Here is an 8,019-nt window from a genome sequence, read left to right as displayed (position 1 = left end):
CCTCCCAGCCTCTCTGCTCAGTCCGAGCCTGAGTGTCAGCGTTAAAGGGGATTGTTTAAAACACTCTCTCTCTCTCTCTTCCCCCCTCTCCCTCTCTCTCCCTCTCTCTCTCTCCCTCTCTCTCTCCGTCCCTCTCTCACCTGACCCCAGAACCCAGCCGGTGCCCCAACAGACTGTTTCTAGAACAATCTATGATGGGCCTGCAGCTGCAGTGAGCAACAGCAGGTCTGTTGTTCCCTTCATAACAAAAGAGAGGCAGGCAGATGGTTGGACATGAAAATGGATGGATGGATGATCCAAAATCTGTTTTATCACTGTCACAAACCCTCCTGGCATACAGGACAACAAGGAGAAAAAGAAAAAAAGCACATATACACACTGTTGCATACATGTAAAACGATACTGTGTTGTGAGTCACAATTACATTATTGTGAGCTACAAAAATGCATTTTTGTCAATGTGAAATCATTGCCTCTGGCAGATTGTGGTCAGTATGAGGACCAAAAAGGTATAATTATACAACTGACCACAACTACAAAGGAAACTCTGTACTTGAAAGTCTAAATCTGAATGAAAACCATTTAGACCTGGCTTGTGTAGAGGGGTTGAGTTGTGGGTTGATCATGCGCCTTTGTGAAAGTATAGCAAGATCATAAAGACTTCCTACGTTGTGTTAGAACTACGTCTACACAATGTAGACCAGAGAACAAATATTTACATTTATATTTCACACAGTTATCAAGCTTTGAATTCACGCAAAACAAAAAATTATGTTTACAGAATAAGCAACTGTCCAGTAAAAAATTATATTTTTTTAAACATAAAAAACTGTTGCAACTGCAAAGTTTCTTGCCAAACTCACCACAGCTCTTCCTGTGACTGTCTTTGTAAAAACCCAGACTTGGTCAACACTTTTCAATCACTTCATCTTTCCTTGTAAAGCACTCTGTGACTTCTGCTCTTAAGAGGTGCTGTAGAAATAAACTTCTCTCTTCTCTCTGTCAGTCTCTCTGTTCCTAAACAACTCTCTTCCCACTCTCCACACACTATTGTCAGAAACTCTACCACCCTTCAAACAAACACACTTGAGTGCAGAGCAAACACTGGCTCTCATGCCATATTTCCTCCGTGGTTTCAGGGATATTGCCAAGGGTGACACTCAACCTCTGTGTAAGTCAAATAGCCACACTGTAGCCAAGTAGTCCTGGGAAACATGTTGCTGCGAGCAGGTATAGGACGTCTGGTATGATACAAATGCAGATCCAATGCATCTGAACTGTCAAAAAAACATCTAAGTAGCTGTGGTAATACTCCCTCCCTGATGTCAGGAGGCAAGGTAATGACAGTAATCAGGCAGCTTAATCAACCATGCCACAAATGTGTTTTATACATGAACATAATGATGTATTCCTTTAGGGAGACCTGGTTCTTTGCAATAAGTGGCAACAGTGGAACAGCAATTTCCACAGTAGAGCACAATCACTTTCAAACTTTCTGATCATGACACCAGGACTGAGAGGTATTCGGTCAAGAAGGCTTCCACAGTTTCTTTCACGAGGACACAGATACTACGTATCGGTTTCTTTTTTCTCTGCTTTGCTTTAGTCCCGAGATACTATTGGATTACTGCAGCAGATTGGAGACATAATGGAGAATCAATAGCAGACCAGCAATGCAGGGCGCTGAGGACTGGTCTGCTGGGCTTCCATGACCTTCACCATCCCCGACTGTGAGATGTTACATAAGCACAGATCTCTGGATTTGGACGGATACAATCAAGAAGATGCATGGGGAGTCAGCTTAGCTCGGCCTGCAGGGGATCGGCTTCATCGACTTAACTGCTCTGATCCTTGACTACAGCTCACAGAAACTCCATCCAAGCAACAATTAACTCAGAAAACTTGTTCAACTGCATTGTTGTTTGGATTCCAGGACCTCGGTCAACATGATGCAAAAACTAGCAGATGAAATATAAATGATCGATGAAAAAGTGATGAAGTATACATGTCCTTGGTAGATATTTCAACAATTACTGTGTTTTGCGCACAGACAAGCAGGCAAAGGGGTGAAAAAATGCTTAGTGGGGGCCAACACTTTCATTGTGAAATGTTCAGTCAAGCAGAAATATCTGCCCAAGGACAAATATATAAAACCCATCTAAATTCAAACAGACAATAAAAAAAACACAAATACACAAAGCAAAGCACACATAAAATGCACACAGTTTCAATGTGTACATGTGCAAAAACGTCGCAACACATAGTATACTGTACGCACACCTTCACTTTGTATATCTCCCTGGTGAGTCCCTGCAGCAAATGAGGCATTAAAACATAAGGCAGGTATATTTTGGACTGTTTTTGGTGCGTTCTGTTCCATATTTCAGCGTATCCTCTGGGGTTGCGTTTGTTTTCATCGTCCATCTAAGAGAGACAAGCTGTGCTGCAGAGTCGTGTCTGCCTGCGTGCACCAGGCACTATGCAGCACTGCAGAGCTGCTGTGTGAGTGTGTGTGGAGACTATATGTATATAAACAAGACAAACAGTACAGACACACTGGCAGCCCATGCATCTTTTTGATTGGTTGGATTAACAATGTGGAGATAACTTCCATTGCTATTACTACTAGAGGGGCAAACATTTAAGTTTGGCCAAGCACCAAATGAAAAGACTATGACTTTGCCTAAATCAAAAGGATTTATCCTGATGCATAACATAACGTAACATCCAGTGTGTCGTCATACCATTAGCATGCCACGGTATTTTGGCACTTTATTCATACGTTTTAGCTGCATAGGAACATGATGCTGCAAGTGAAGCTGAACATAACTGCAATGACAATAACTCTTTACAATGACAACCACTGATTTCCCTCATGCATCATCACACACAGCAGAGTGTGCAGTGGGTTCTGAGCACAAAATAAATCTGAGTAAGATATACCACTATTCTACCAACTAAATGTACATTCCAACTATTGATGGTATTTGACCTTTTAGCAACAGTAAATAAAGATAGGTGGGAGGGAAAGAGAGTGCACCTACAGTGAGCGATGACCTTTCAGATGTGGCGTGAAAAGCAAAAATAAGCTTGACAGAAGGAGGGAATGAAAAAGATAGAGAAGACAATGGGAGCGAGAAACAGGGTTAAAGAACACAAGGTGTGATGTTTTTTAAACCCCCGTGATAATGACGTGCAACAAGACCAAGTCAAGTTTTACTCAAAACACGCAGTTTTTGTATCACTGTAAACGCAAGTACATATTCACAGGATAAAGAGCAAGAAAATGTATATATTGTGTTTTCTCAGGCAACATGAATAGAAACGCAGGGAGAAGACTTGGCCTGTGTATTTGTAATTCAGAGAGCGTCTCACTCGAGTTCCACTCTGCATGAAAATCAGTGAGGAGGAGGTCACCCACTGTGTCCAGAGAGTCATGTGATTCATCTGAGGGAATGGAGGAGTGTGAGATACGGATATGGAGGGAAAACAGAGACAATGTTCTCTTAAGATACAGAGGAAGGAAGAGGCAGCCCTGATGCAGCGATACACTCTCTGAGAGTCAGACATAGACTTTTTACAGCAGGCTTATTATATTCAATCACCAGTAATATCTACACAAGCAAGCCTCAACTCCTAACCTCACAGCCGCTAGAAAACATGATCATATGACATGGAGAAGAGATGAGAGACTTGCCCATGAAGCCTAGCTCAGCTTCGTTTACACTGGGCCTGAAGTCCAAAGGTCCTCTTCCTCTTCTTTAAGCCACAACGGTCACAGGCAGGTTTATTACCTGCATATCGCTTTGGTGACAACTGAGTGCGTTTATTGTTCTCGGAAGTGATCGATCGTGAGGGTAAAATGGGATTAGATCACCCTGCCTTTATTGATCAGAGGTTACAAGAAAATGACGTGGGATTTTATTGTTATTAAATTTCCGCATTCTTTAAGTCTTGTTTTTATCCCACTTGTTTGTTTTCATCCGCCCCACTATGTCTTGCTGTCTGACCCTTTATTTAGTCGTCTGTCTTTCACATTCTCTCACTCTAGAACCCTTGGGTTCCCTGAGTGGGCCTCTGCAAGCCATGTCTTTACCAGAGCAGGGAAGGAGGAGGGGTAGCATGGGCCAAAACAACAACAAACACCACAACCTCCAAATAATTTGAATTCCTGCAGGGCTGCCAACCTATTGCTCCGCCTGCTACCCTCCAACAGAATTCTCAGCCAATTACCGCTGCAGTCCTTCTTTGGGAAATGTTTTCACCCTCTCAAAAGCTTGTGCTGATATGTTACAGGGGCCAAGTAGGGGTGGAACTCCCCTTTGGAGGTCATTAAGATCACAGCGATAACACCGTAAAATTCTACATCCAGATTCACCTACTACAGTACAGCAAATTAAGGGCTTTTTTTTTTAACAGACCCTGACACTGGCATGTGTTGACAATCTTCCCAAGAGTGATGACAAACTTGAATTTAGGGAAGCCAGTGTAGCAGAAACATGGCTTTGACTGACGTGTCAGATTACATCATCAAGCATTACAAGAGATGCTGTCAATGAGGATTGTTTTGACAATTTCACCTTTTTGTATAATTGGGGGACTTTTCAGAGACTTTCCAGAGATCCATAAGATCTCCCTGTTTGGTAAATGCTCAGGTCTTTTGAACTTCCCACTCCCAGTTTGTAACGCAGGTTTTGTTATAAAGCTGTAGTCTCATAGGCCAAGCCAAGGTATATTTTTAAGATATGCCATAAGTGTAAAATCGGTGGAGTGGCTCTTTAATTCTCCACGTTCTTTTTTCTTTCACTTTCAGCAAGAGCAAAGCCAAAACATTGACACTAATAGCTCATAATGGAAATGTGATAACATGCCACTGACTGCCGGTTTATAAAGAAAAGCTGAGGTTACATAAATGCTGTTTTCAAGGATTTAACAATAAAATAACAATCATGCTTTGTTTCATCTACACCATCTATTAACCTGTTTATGAGCTTTTCCCTTTTTAAAACTGTAGTTTATGTACTTCCCATTGTTATGGACAATAACGTGGGGACACTTTCATTTTCTAATAGATTTGATGTCACCTGGGTGAACATTGTCAACATCATGGTGATGATTCTGCGTATAGACGGGAGGTCGAACGGCTGGTCCTTTGGTCTGGTCAGAACATCCTGCAGCTGAACAAGATCAAAACTGTGGAGATGACAGTGGACTTCAGGAGGAGCCCCCTAGGACCGCTAATACCATGGACACACTCTGTTTCAACTCCTCCCCTCTGGGAGGCGCTACAGAGCACTGTATGCCAAAACCACCAGACACAGGAACAGCTTCTTTCCACTGGCCGTCACTCTGATAAACAATTAACCAGACTCCTCCATCTGCACTACTCAAATTCCATGTATGTGTAAACACACATGGCCAATAAAGCTGATTCTGATTCTGATTCACTATACTGTAATCAAAGACAGTTATTATGAAGTCCTGACTGGGTATGTGGCATGTGCTGACATGAGTGAAGCCTGGACAATGAAAGGAAAGGACAATACAAAAAGAAAACAGAGAAAGAGCAGCCAATGTTGTGCTTAGGTAGTGGTGCAACACAACTAAACAGAGGTATGGAGGCTAAACCTCCTCCACTCAATAGCGTATGTGGGTCAAACTGCTCACTGACCTGTCGAGTATTATGCTACAAAGCACCTTGCTATTCAGCACTGCTTGACAATAAAGTCAAATTTTATTTCATCTAGTAAAAACATTTGTTAATGCTTCACATATGTAGGTCCTAGTTGATGCTATGATATGGACAGTATATATATATTGGGCTAAATTAACTTAACCCAGATTTATCAGTATCACTGTATGTATCGGCCAAGTAATAAGACATTGTATCAGGTTGATTGACACGATGGCCAAGAGGCTACGGTACATACCTCATCAGTGCAAATATCCTGAACATTGTGTCCCTGGTTTCATTCCAGGGTGGCTTGACCATTCTTTCCACTATCGCTGTCAAGACGATGCATTACAGAAACATAAAAAATACAATTCCTGTAATTTCCTTTATAACCAGTGTCCCAATTCATTTTTCAACATACATGTTTGTGTTGAGTGTGTATGTTAAAAGATATCTTATGTATCAGATTTGTTTGATTCCCGAATGATATCTGAAATCATAGGAAACTTAAATTAAATAAATTAAAATAATGTCCACTACAGGAATTAAAACCAAGTCCTTACAAAGTTGGACCACACATTTTGTTTTTAAAGCCCTTCTGTGTGGAGTTTGCATGTTCTCTCTGTGGCAGCGTGGCTTCCTTCCAAAGTCCAAAGCGCTCAGGTTAATTGGAGACTCCAAATTGCCCGTAGGTGCGATTGTGAGCGTAAATGGTTGTGTGTCATATGGGCACTGCGATAAACGGGCGACCTGTCTAGGGTGAACCCTGCCTTCACCCAATGTCCGCTGGGATCGGCTCCAGCGCCCCTGCAAACCTGAATAGGATACCTGGTTTGGATAAGGGAATAGAATAGAATAATGTGTTACATTGTCTGAACGGAAACCACCTGCAAATAATTTTATATTTCATCCTTTAATGAAATACACTGTCTCTCGCTAAAGTGATCTGATTAAAGGTTGCCACAAGAGAGCTGAGACGAGCAACAAGAAAATAATAGCATGGTGCTGAATAACCTGATATGACGAGCTTTGGAAAGAAAACAAACACTTCTGTCATGCTTTCATCGCATTGCAACTGGGACATAGCACGTTAGCACTTTGACCCAGACTATAGCACTGTAGACCGGACTGGGAGAAGGAGAATCAGAGTGGGTGTAGTAGGAAGAGAGGTCAAACTAAACACAGACAAAAATTATGAGGTGCCGGATTTCATTATCACAACACAGTGAGGCATTTTTTTTTTTTATCAGAACATCTTGAATGTAACAAGACCCAACAGGTCACACCCGTGTGTGGACACAAGGCACATCGGCCAGTCGGACCATTATCAGGAATGAGGGAGAGAGAGATGAGAGCTACTGTTCAGAGCACTGACTTATGTAACAGGCTCTTAATGAGCCTCATATGCCTGATGTTTTGTTCCTATGAGATCCCATGGTAAAGTAGAGTAGAGTGCTCTTTGACCCAAAATCACAAGACTATACCTTACAACTTTTAACTGCTGTGCTACCTCTTCACAGGAAGCTCAGCAGCAAAACGATAAACTGCTTGCTTAAAAAAGTGTCACTGTGCTTTTGAATCAGTGCTATTGATTACTTCCAGTAGCATTCCAATTTATATAATCACCTATAAGAGCCAACGAGAGCTGAAAGTCACAGAAAAAATATAAATTTGTGTTGACAAGGTTTTGGCTCGAAAGTGCTATGGCATTTCTACCACGACTCCGAGGTCAAATATTATATAATCATGCACAGATGCAGCTGACTCTCACAAGCAGCATATCAGTGCCAGGGCAGCAGGCAGCACAGCACAGGAGCTCATGTGTTTTTGGTCTCAAGGAGAGAGAGCAGGGGATTTGCATGTGCTGTTTTCCCTTTCAAAGATCCTCTGCGGCGAGCTGACCATCCTGGACCGAGCTTGGCTAATTTCACTGCCTCCCAGTCAAATAAGGAAGAAATAGGAAGTTCCTAAAGCAAACCATGCGCTCATAATCCTGTGCAACACCTTAAAGCACACCAGACTGATTTGCATAATTATTCATTTTCTCCAATTACCATTTCACACTTTGATCCAAACTAGTGACTGGTGTCTGTAATATTCAAAGTACAGTCCCAAAATATTGTAACATATTGCGTTATTTGCCACTTTGCAGTTCAGAGACACAGGACAATGACATGAAAAGGGTTAAGAGGTTAAGTCAGACCCAGGACATAGCAGATACACTTCACTCTTCAGCTGCTAAACCACCAAGATGCCCAGATGTTTAAAGCTGAGATGATCTAGAATTAGGTTAAACTGAAAAAAATATTTCTTTGAAAAACATTTGTCATATCAAGTTGTTGTCAG

The sequence above is a fragment of the Taurulus bubalis genome (assembly GCF_910589615.1).
Source record: "Taurulus bubalis genome assembly, chromosome: 8".
NCBI lineage: Eukaryota > Metazoa > Chordata > Actinopteri > Perciformes > Cottidae > Taurulus > Taurulus bubalis.
Note: the sequence above shows the minus strand (reverse complement) of the source record.